Below are 12,659 nucleotides of genomic sequence, written 5' to 3'. Positions count from 1 at the left end.
TGACATAGGCAATAGTCTGGACAACGTTTCCCATGTCATTTAACATATCATCTCACTGAGATTAGAATGTCTCTTTGGGATGCTCCCGTAGCACTTTGAAGGACCCCCTCGAAGTAGCTGGAGATTAAAAGAACTTTTAGTAGAATCTGATATTTGGGAAGTCTGTCAAAACTTTCGAAAAGCTTTAAAACACCTGGTCTGATAGACTCAAAGGCCACTGTGGAACAGTTATCCCTTGGGTTAGGTGGAAAAAAAGAAGATTTCAAAAACAATTACAGGACTTCCCTGGTCCAGGGATTAAGAATCTGCCTGCCAATGCAGGGGACATGGATTTGATCCCGGGTTCAGGAAGATCCCAGAGGTCGTGGAGCAGCTGAACCCATGTGCCTAGAGCCCATGCTACACGAGAGAAGTCGTCACAATGAGAAACTCGTGCACTGCAACAAAAAAGTAGCTCCCACTCACTGCAACTAGAAAAAACCCCATGCAGCAGTGAAGATTCAGGGCAGCCAAAATAAAGAAATAAAATTGAAAAAACCCCAGATCACTTAAAGACACAGAAACTCACATAATCTGATATCAAAGGCAGCATTCCAGGAAAACTTTGTTCTTTTATGAAAGAGAGAAACTAAATCCAGTCTTGCATCAGCTTGCTCTTAACAAAATCCATTTACCTAATTAAATTTAATCCAACCTTAGAAAATCCTGAACACATACAAAATTCTTTTCTCAGTGTTCCTCTTCTGCAGACCTCATGAACTTGCTGTAGTCATACTTTGTCCCTTATTCTTCCCATTTAGAAATAACCGGCTTTAGGACAAAAATCACCTTTTTTCCTTTAACAAAATATATTTCCATTCCTCATACCTTCTTTTCTGAAAACACACATCCTACTTTGCTTAAGCAACCATGTCTTTACATTAGCATTCTATAGATTGGTAGAGAACATCTCAAAGTGGCACCAAAGAGCTTTAGTTTCTCACAAGAAGACAAAAGTAGGTAAATTTTAGACCTGTTTAGAAACTTAACCTTCCCAATAGTTTATATTATTTGAAATGGCCTGGATACTCAATGAATTCTTATCATTTAATTTTAATTTACCAAGATTTAGAGAGACTGTTTCAGGTGGACGTTTCTAAAACATAATTATTTCTGTAGAGTTTGCCCCAAATTTCTTATCCCAGTTATATTTACTTGAAAATTTAATCATATCAGGTTATTTTTCCTGTTGACAAATTTCATAATAAAAACAAATGTTCTTATTGACTTCTAGGAACCCTAGGGAAAATTAATGTGTTATACTTAATTCTGATGACTCTAAAGACAGGTTCATATTAATTAAATCCATAAGCTTAAGCTAGCTCCAAGATCAGATATTAATTAAATATTGAATATTTCCCAGATCACATGAACACAAGTTGTATTCTGGTGAGCCTCCTTTATATTTCCAAGAATGTATGTGAGAACTCAGTTTCCTTTAAGCCAATTAAATACAGCTCATTTACAAGTTAATTTTTACATAAAGATAGACAGAACCAGAGAGTTCATAGTTTTCCCACTTGAATTGAAAATGGTCCCTTTTTTCCCCCTCAGTCTGGGGCACCTCCAGAAGAGTTGGGTAATTCCTGAGAGCCCAGGCAGAAAAGTTAACACTCCAAGGCCCAGAACAGAGATGCAAGCCCCGCTGAGCTCAGGCAGAAAGAACACTTACATTGCAATGGCAGAGAGGAGAGAAATGCAAGCTCCTCGAGCCCAGGTAGAACACTTACATTGCAAAAGCAGAAGAGGGAAAAATACAAACTCCTTTCTTTTGTTTTTGTTCTTTAAAATCCCACAGAGTAACTCAAGGCTGGTGTTTCAGGCAATGAGGGCTGCAGCTGTATTTCAAGATTTAAATGCTCCACTATGCCCACAATTTTGGCAGAGAATTGCAGGAGCAGTTGGACAGACAAAACTACATAAAACAAACAAACCAATGACAAAAACTTAGAGACACAAGAAGTTTTCAGATTGAAGGGGAGTCCCCTTTAAGGATCAAGAGAGAGGTCAAGGAAGGAGGGACGGAAAAGACTGAAAAAGGAAAAAGAGACAACAGCAAAATAAAGAGGAGATTACTAGAAAAAGACAGGACTACACAACATGAGATTTAAACCTCTATCACTCCTGTCAGGGAGAGCGTGCTGAACCAGGGTCTGTGTAAGACACACCTCTCCCACTTCTGCTTGTCACTCATCAAGGTGAGCCATGCCAGCTAGAGAGGGCAGGTCTCACAAGTTGAAAAGTGATGCTGTAGCTGCCCGAAGTCTACTCTCTCAAAAGGATGGAACAGAGACAGGAGAGGCAGCGAGAAGTAAAGAGGCTTCAGAAGAAGGAAAAGGACAAGTTGGAGGGAAAAGCATTGCCTGGATGAGGGTACTGAGGCCCCCAGAAGCCAGGAAGGCAGACTTCCCAATCTTGGTGACGCTGAAACAAGATGGTCAGGTGGCCACTTGTCACCCACAGGGAAGTTGCATCCAGTGGTCCAGGAGGTCCCAAGAACCTCTTCCCAGAAGGGGACAATAGTCCTACATTAGGAGCCCTAAAGCTGATAATGGCCAGTGTTACTGGCCTTCCTCAATCAATAGAAATTGACTAGAGGTCAGACAGGAAATTCAGGCAAGGCATTATTGGGGCCCTTGCTGCAGCAGGTGGGAAAGAGATAAAACAACAATTTCCCTTGCCCACTTGCTCCCCCAAAACTATTTTTTATGTTGCTTAAAAAGAATGTATCCTTAAAAAAAAAAAGTGCATCTTGTCATTCTTTTAAAACTGTCAACTCTGTCGGTGGAAAGAGAAAAAGTTTTAATCATATAGACATTCTGTGTTGGTATAAATGTCTCTCTGCCAACAGTTGTTGAAATATAAGAATAGAGAGGTTTTACTGGATCTTATCCAAAAATAGAATGAAACCTGGTTTTTACTCTGTCTCTGTTATCAATGTCACTTTCTAATTTACCTTAAATGGTATCAAAGTGTTTGCCCCATCTTCCTAACTTGATCTGTGAACAGTTTTCCTGCTTCCATTCTTGCAGCCACATTCAGCCACATAGACCAGGATAGGAATCTTGCCCCATTGTTTACTGCTGTATGATTTTAAGAAAGGTATTGGACATGTTCAAGCCCTGTCTCCTCATCTGTAAAATGGGAACAGTAATACCTTCTCAGAATGAAAGTGGACCATATGTGGGAAAGATTGCCCTAGTCAAGTTTCCTTGATTAAGAGATTGTTAGTTTTGTTTGTTTCTAAGAGAATGAATAATTAACAAAACAAAGTAACTTACGCATATTAGTTTTAAAAATGAAAGCGGTGGATTTTTCTGGAAGAATAGTGGGGTAATTTATGTCATTAAGCCAAAGAAACACTGAACAGCAAGGTTCAGAAAGGATAGATACTGGTGCAGCTTCAGGGACCTCAGCAGCTGTTCCTTTCGCTCAAAAATGTCCTGCCATTAACATGACTCATCTTTAAACTTTTTTAGCCTACACGTCACTCAGCATAGATTTTCAAGAAAAAGAAACTGATCACTTCCCTCTGGCTAACACATGGATTGTTTTCTCAGTCCCCTCTCCTCCAGATCCAATCAGCTGTGGCTAGGGAGGAGGTTCCCATATCTCAAATAGGTTTGCAGGGCCTAGGAGGAAAGCAAGGTTCATATGTACCCCACAATGTATGTGGTTCCAGTGCTTGGAAATGCACATAATGAATCCTTAATGAGTATTGGCAATTTTTGTTATTGTTGAGAGTGTAACCTGTCATTTTCAGACTCTATGTATTTGATTATATCATTTTTAACCACTGAAGTATTTTATTCTTCCTCAATTTGAATGAAAATGAAATCATTCATTCTTTAATCCAGAAAATATTTATTTCATGCTTCATATGAATCAAATGATGTTCTTGGCAATGGGGATGCAGTGAAAAACAAAGTCCCTGCCTTCAAGGAACTTATATTCTAAAGGAGGTGGGGACTCTGGGAAGAACTGTTCCCGTAAACCGTGAATTAATATAATGTGAGGTGGTGAGAAGTTTCACAGTTTGAGGGAATAAATAATGACAATGGAGGAAGAATGAGGGCTAAATGTGAGAGATAAATAGGGTCTGTGGGCTGCGGTAAGGAATTTAATTTTTATTTCTAGAGTGCTGTAAACCTGCTAAAAGATTGTGAGTAGGGAGATGGTGAGATCAGAATTATATTTATAAAAATTCATCTTGGCTATTACATGGAGAATGAATGGAGTGGAACAAGATAAAAAGCAAGATAGAAAGACATTTGGCAACTGTGGTCACCCAGGACGATGGCTGCAGTAGCCGAGAAGTAGTTAAGATGATCAGATTTAGGGTGTTTATGTGTTTTGTTTCATTATGAAATATTTCACGCACACAAGTATAGAGGATAATAGATTGATATACCTACTTTCCAATTCTATCATATCTTAACATTTTGCCATATTTGCTTCAGATCTTTTTTTTTTTAAGAGAGAAAACTTTACAAATATAGTAAAACCCCCAAGAATAGCCTCCAGATCCTATTCCCTTCTTCTCAGAGGGATCCACTTTCCTGGTTTTGATACTCATCATTCGCATGAATGTTTTTGAACTTCTAGCACATATTTACATATCTATAACTATACAGCATTATTTTTCCCTTTTGCAAAACTTATATAAAAGGTATGTAACTTTTCCAACTTGATTTTTTCACTTAGCATTTTTTAGGGGGTTGTCCATATTTATATATGCAATTCTGGCTTATTCATTTCTTTCGTACTCTAAACATAGCATTCTTTTGCAGGAACACACTACAATACATATAGTCATTCTGTCCTTGACGGACAAGTTATTTTAATTTTTTGCTGTTACAAACAGTGAAGTAATAACTATTCTTGTACATATCTCCTGGTGCACATGTGCATGTATAAAAGTTTCTCTAAGTTAGTGCTTCCTAACCTTTTTCAGATCATGCACACAAAGAAAATAGTAATATTTCTGAGGCATGTTCATAAACTGGAGGGGATCTAGGAATGTCTACATGGAGCTCGGTGAAAAAGATCATTACTTTTTTCTTTTTATAAGAAAAATGGAATACTAAAATATTAAGGAAAATATAAATCTTAAATTTGTTTAAAACCTTCAAACAGAAAACTTCAGGAGTTTTAATGAAAAGCTTGAGAGGACGTCTGTGGTCAGATTTAATGTTTGAATTGTCTGTATTTCCTGGTCAACACATTTTTAATGACAATATCTTCAAATTCCTGCAGACACAATTGATAAGATATTTTGTATTTTTCAATCATTCAAAAGTTGAAATTATATTTTAAAAATCCAGTAGCCAGTCTCTATCACTGACAAATTTAATTTTGAAATTTTTTTATGACAAATAAGTTTTAGATTCCAGTTCTGTAGACAGAACACAGTTCCCTCCTATATACTCCAGTTTCCTTTATTATTAGCATCTTTTAAAAATTTTAATGTTTATCTTATATTGGAGTATAGTTGATTTACAATGTTGTGTTAGTTCAGGTGTACAGCAAAGTGATTCAGTTATATATGCAAATATCCATTCTTTTTCAGATTCTTTGCCCATATAGCTTATTACAGAGCACTGAGTAGAGTTTCCTGTACTATACAGTGGTTAACATCTTGTATTAATGTATGTTACAACTGGGCTTCCTGGGTGGTGCTAGTGGTAAAGAACCCACCTGCTAATGCAAGAGACTTAAGAGACAGGCTTTCAATCCCTGGGTCGGGAATCCCTTGGAGGAGGGCATGGCAACCCACTCCAGTATTCTTGCCTGGAGAATCCCATGGACAGAAGAGCATGGTGGGCTACAGTCCATACGGTTGCAAAGAACTGGACATGACTGAAGCAACTTGGCACACACACATGCATGTCACAACTAATGAACAAATACTGAGTCATTATTACTAACTAAAGTTCACACTTTATTCAGATTTCCTTAGTTCTTATGCATTATCCTTTTTCTACACCAGGATCCAGCCAGAATACCGTATTACAAGGGTCCCCAGCCCCTGGGACATGGACCAGTATGGGCCCGTGGCCTGTTAGAAACCAGGCTGCACAGCAGGTGAGTAGTGGGCAAAGCTGGTTCTTTTGCATTTATAGCCACTTCCCATTGCTCACATTACTGCCTGAGCTCTGCTTCATGTCAGATCATCATAAAAGTAATGCACTTAAATCATCCCCAAACTATCTCCCCCATCCTATTCATGGAAAAATTATTTTCCACGAAACCAGTCCCTGGTGCCAAAAGGGATATGGACTGCTTCCACGTCGTGCTTAGTTGTTGTGTCTCCTCAGACTCTTCTTTGCTGTGACAGTTTCTCTCACTTCCTTATTTTCAATGACCTTGACACATTTATTTATTTATTTTTCACCTTGACACTTTTAAAGAATACTGGTCAAATGGTTTATAGACTGCTCCTTCACTGAGATTTGTCTGATAACTTTTCCCATGATTAAACTGGGTGTGTGTGTGTGTGTGTGTGTGTGTGTGTTGTGTGTGTGTGTGTGTGTTGTGTGTGTGCAGCTTCCCAGGTGGTGCTAGTGGTCAAGAACCCAGCTGCCAATACAGGGGACCTAATAGATGTGGGTCCGATCCCTGGGTTGGGAAGATCCCCTAGAGAAGGGCATGGCAACCCACTCCAGTATTCTTGCCTAGAACATCCCATGGACAGAAGAACTTGGCGGGCTACAGTCCATAGGGTTGCAAAGAGTCAGGCATGACTGAAGTGACTTAGCGCTCACACAGGTGTGTGTTTTGAGAGGAAGATCACAGAGGTAAACTGCCATTCTTATCACATCATATCAATGGTATATACAGTAATTATGGCTTTTTAAAAGATTATTTATTTATTTGGCTGTGTCTGGCCTTAATTGGGGCACTTAGGATCTTCTTGCATCAGGTGGATCTTTTGCTGCGCTCCACAGACTCTCTAGTTAACACTTGCAGGCTCAGTTGTTGTGGCTCGGGGGCTCTCCAGTTGTGCTCAGGCTCCAAAGTGCTGGGGCTTAGTTGCTCCATGACATGTGGGCTCTTAGTTCCCTGAACAGGGATCAAACCTGAGTCCCCTGCATTGCAAGGAGCATTCTTAACCCACTAAACCACTGGGGAAGACCCCATCATGGCTTATTATATCTCATCAGAGCCTGAGAGATGATAAAACACTGTTTCAAGACAATCTGTCATAAAGAAGTAAAAGAAAGAGACTTGTAGCAGCTTCCAGTCCTTTAAAATTTTGTTGAAACTCAGAAACAAAAAACCCAAATAATCTGATTTAAAAATGAGTACAGGAATGAATGGCTTCCCAGGTGGCACTAGTGGTAAAGAACCTGCCTGCCAATGCAGGAGACATAAGAGACTGGGTTTGATCCCTGGGTCGGGGAGATCTGCCGGAGGAAGGCATGGCAACCCACTCCAGTATTCTTGCCTGGAGAATCCCACGGACAGAGGAGCCTGGCGGGCTACAGTCCATAGGTCACAAAGAGTCGTCCACGACTAAAGCGACTTGGCATGCACGCACAAAGGACTGAACAGACATTTCTCCAAAGAAGTTATACTGAAGGCCAATAAGTGCATGAAAAGAAGCTCAATATCACTAACCATTCAGTTCTATTCAGTTCAGTTCAGTCTCTCAGTCGTGTCCGACTCTTTGCGACCCCATGTATCACAGCACGCCAGGCCTCCCTGTCCATCACCAACTTCCGGAGTTCACTCAGATTACCATTCATCGAGTCAGTGATGCCATCCAGCCATCTCATCCTTTGTCATCCCCTTCTCCTCCTGCCCCCAATCCCTCCCAGCATCAGAGTCTTTTCCAATGAGTCAACTCTTCACATGAGGTGGCCAAAGTATTAGGGAATTGCAAATCAAAACAACAAGGAGATTTCATCTGATACCTATTATGATGGATACTATTAAACATCAGAATATAAAAAGGGTGGATGAGGATGTGGAGAAATTGGAACCATTGCACACTGCTGGCAAGAATGTAAAATGGCACAGCGGCTTTGGAAAACATGACAACTCCCCAAAAAATAAAATTACCATATGATCCACTAATTTCACTCTTGAGTGTATACCCCCCAATATTGAAAGCAGGATCTAGAAGAGAGATTTGTTCACATTAGTCACAATAAAAAGTGGAAGCAACCTACTATTGACTCAATGTCGGTGTCCCTCAAAAACCCATTTGTTGATGCTTCAATCCCCATTGTTATGCTATCTGGAGGTGGGGCCTCTGGGCAGTAATTAGGTTTGGTTGAGGTCATGAAGGTGGAAGCCCTAGGATTGGATTAATGCCCTTATAAGATCAAGAAACCAGAGATCTCTCTCCCCATCATGTATGGAAATAAATAAGAAGGTGGTCAAATGTAAACCAGGAAGGGGAGCCTCATCAGACACCAAATGCTAGCACCTTGATCTTATATGTCCCAGCCTCCAGAACTATGAGAAATGAATGTTAATTGTTTGAGCCACACAGTCTGTGGTATGTCGTTTCAGTAGCCCAACCTGATTAAGATACAACCTAACTGTTCATGGACAGATAAACAGATAAAATATGGTATATACATACAATGGAATATTATTCAGCCTTAAAAGAGAAGAAAATTTTGCCATATGCTACATTATGGATGAGCCAATCACAAAAAGACACATACCATGTAATTCCATTTATATGAGGTACTTAGAGTAAAGTTACAGAGAAAGCAGAATGGTGGTTGTCAGGGGCTGGGAGGAAGAAGAGAATAGGGAGTTACTGCTTAATGAGTATAGCGTTTCAGTTTAGCAAGGTGAAAAAGTTCAGGAGGTGAACGGTGGTAATGGTTGTACAAAATGTGACTTACTTAATGACACTGCATTGTACACTTGAAAGGGTTTAAGATGGTAAATTTTAGGTTGTGTTTATTTTATCACAATTTCTTAAATTGTTGAGGCTTGCCCTATCATGCTCAACGTTGGTAAATGTTCCATATGTACTTAAAATAATGCATTTTCTGCAAGTCCCATTCTGGGTCTTCTCACAGTCCCACCTCAGACAGACATGGTTGAGTCTGATCAGAACTGGGACCTGGGGACAAATCAGCGCACCCCACCTGGCAGGGAGCTACTGCAGTGTTTGGACAAGGATTTCTCCTGGTGACTTTAGGAAAAAACAGTCATCCGTCTTTTATTAATCACGTGAAATTCTTCTGATAAAGCTGCACACAAGGCATGTGGCTTACTTGAAAGCGAGAAAGGCACATTCTTCTCTCAATCCTTTTTCTCTGAGGAGGGAAAGAAGGGTCTGAGTGTATGTGCTTTGTGAGAGATTTACCAGGTGGCTCAGTAGGTAAAGAATCTGCCTGTAATGCGGGAGATGCTGATTCGATCACTGGGTTGCGAAGATCACCTGCAGGAGGGCATGGTAACCCACACCAGTAGTCTTGCCTGGAGAATCCCATGGACAGAGGAGTCGGGCGTGGGGGTGGGGGTGGGGCTACAGTCCATGGGGTCGCAGAGTCGGACATGACTGAAGCGACTGAGCATGCACACACATTATTTGTAGCGACCAAGGCAGGTTTGCTAATTATGCAGTTACAAAAATCTGTATCTTTAATGATTTTGGTTTTTGTATCAATTACTGAGATAGTATGGTAAAATGCTTCTCTATACTTGTGGGGTTTTGTTTTACTTCTCATTGTAGTTCTGTATGATACATTAAGGACATGTCATTTAAGTGCATAGTGAAGTCACTCAGTCGTGTCCGACTCTTTGCGATGCCATAGACTGTAGCCTACCAGGCTCCTCTGTCCATGGGATTTTCCATGCAAGAGTACTGGAGTGGGTTGCCCACATTTAAAATTGCTGTATTTTGCTGGTGAACTGAACTCATTAACTCCCTAATATGGTAGCTCCATCATGTCTATAAATGTCGACCGTTTATAGTTCTTCCTGGTCCAGAGGCAATTTACTAATCAGAGGTCATTTTTATCATAAACCTCTATTATGTTTCCAGGTGAAAAGAGCTAGAAAATTAACTGAAGGTCAAGTTTTCATGTGGAAAGGAAAAGGGTTTTGTTAACCCTTTACCCACAATGGGTTTTTTTTTAAATCAGTCTGAAAATCTCCAATTTTATCTTGTCATACATTGCTTCCGCCTCATTTTGGTTTTTTGCTCTTTGAGGACTCCAGTGAAATGTTTGGTAGGCTTTTTTAACATTATCTTCTGTCTCAAATTTATGTCTAACATTTTCTTACACATTTTCCATCTTTTTGTTTCCCTTAGCTTCATTCTAGTCTTCTAACATGTTCAGGTTATTCTCTTAAATTGTGTGTAATATACTATTAAACCTATCCATTTAGGTCTTTAACTTCTTAATTCTAGAATATCTATAATTTTTTTCAAGGTTTGCTTGTTAATTTACTTACTTGTGTAAGCATGTTTTTATTGCAGTCTTTTTCTGATTTTTGATTATGTGTTGGTCATTTAACTTGGAAAATAATCTGTAGGTTAATTTGAGGTTTGGAGTGATAGGATCTTCCCGATCCAGGGATTGAACCCGGGTCTCTTGCATTGGAGGCAGACGCTTTAACCTCTGAGCCACCAAGGAAGATGATAGATGTTTACCTGGAGAGAATTTTTGTTTCTGCCCAGTGTCTGTAGAGTACCATCCTGGACCTATTTTTCAATATTCAAGGAGTGAGATTTACTGATTAGTATAAAAACTGAATGCAATTTGTGGATGTGCTGACATTTCCGGTTTATCTTTACTCTGTGGGGTCTTGTATTAAATATCGGGGTTGTATATTGGACTTTGCAGAAGTTATATTTCAGTTTGTTGTTGTTTAGTTGCTAAGTCATGTCTGACTCTGCAATCCCATGGACTGCAGCCTGCCAGGCTCCTCTGTCCACGGGATTTCCCAGGCAAGAATGCCGGAGTGGGAGTTGCCATTTCCTTCTCCGAGGGATCTTCCTGACACAGGGATTTAACCCGCTATTCTTGTCTCCTGCATTGGCAGGTGGATTCACCACTGCGCTACCAGGGAAGTCCCAGTTTATAGATTTTACTTTTGGATTGTCAAATTCCTCAGGATAAATGTTCAGCTTAAATGTCTGGAATATTGCCTTCTATGATTTTGACCGGATAACTCTTTACTTTTGGCACTTGCTAATGATTTTCTAAATCCAGAATTTTGTTTTCAGTTGTTGAGTTGTACCAAGTTACCAAGTCTCTAACATATAAGCTAGGGTAAAACCATTCTTGCATTACTGGGGTAAAATCTGCTTATATGTTAGATAGGATAATTAATTTTTGTCTGGGTTTTGGCACTGAGGTTATAACAGCATTTTAAAATAAATAAAGAAGTTTGTCTCATTTTAAAATTCTCTCTATAGTATTAGAAATCAGATCATTGGTTATTTCCGGTGGGAGGTTTGACTGAGAAAGAGCAGGAGGGAATTTTCTGGGGTGATGGAAGTGCTGTGTCTTGATAAACAGTTTTCAAAACTAAATGACTAGTTCACTTAAGATACGAGGGTTTACCTATGTTATTTGTACCTTAATAATTGTTCAAATATTAATAATTGTTGAATCTTGTTAGAAAGTATATTTATCGTGTTATGCTTTCAAATTTTGTGTTAAAAATGGGAATATAAAAGATAAATTCATTGTTCATTTTCTTTTCATACTGTTTAGTAAAGGCGAAGGCAAAGTGCAAACAGTGTGAAGAAATCTGATTAGAATAGATATGCGCTTGGCAAAGCAAGAAAGGTGGCTTGAAACTATGTAGGAGCCTTGAATACGGATACAGGGAAAAAGGAAGAAGTCAGTGGAAACAAAATGAGAGATACTGAGATCAAGAGACTGATGGAAAAAAAAAAAAGAGACTGATGGATGTACAGATAGGCAGGGAAAGGATTAAGACAGGTGCTTGGAGAGTAAATTCAGTATCTCATGCATCATCCAACTAGAAAAGAGAATATTCTTTTCTAAAGTACTAGAATATATTACATAGATATTTAAGTGCTTAGTAGTTTTTTTTTGGTGTGTGCTTATCAGTTGTTTAAATACAAAAACAATCACCTATCAAAGGTAAGTTCATAAAGCATACTAAAATTCCTGATCTCATTCAATTCTTCAACATCCTGAGATCTGGAATAGATTAGAAAAACAGAGTTGAGACTTCGCCACAGTTAAGAGAGCTAACATGTGGAAAAGCTACTTGTGAGACTTTTGAGTCTGTGTAGTATAAACTTGGGAAACTTTAATTACAATACTTATGTTTTTAATTGGAGCTAGATAAAGGGGGTGGTCCAGCCAGGTAACTGCCTAGAACCTCAATCCATAATGAATGTTAACATATTTAATCACTTAAAAATGTAATGAGGAGAAAATTGTATTAAATGGAATTCCTCTCGGGGAACAGTTCTACACGTGGCAGGTGCGGTAGTTAGGTATGTGGTCTATAGTAATGGTGAGACTTTGATACTTAACTTCCTTCCTCAAGTCTCATCCAAGGATGTATTATGTCACACTACAAAGAAGTTATATCCAACTAAGTGCAGAGATTTCTTTTTGATGAGTAGGATTTACAAATTTGGATGAGCTAAATTGTTTATG

Source organism: Capra hircus, chromosome 24 (genome assembly GCF_001704415.2).
Source record: "Capra hircus breed San Clemente chromosome 24, ASM170441v1, whole genome shotgun sequence".
NCBI lineage: Eukaryota > Metazoa > Chordata > Mammalia > Artiodactyla > Bovidae > Capra > Capra hircus.
This window is presented reverse-complemented; position numbering follows the sequence as displayed.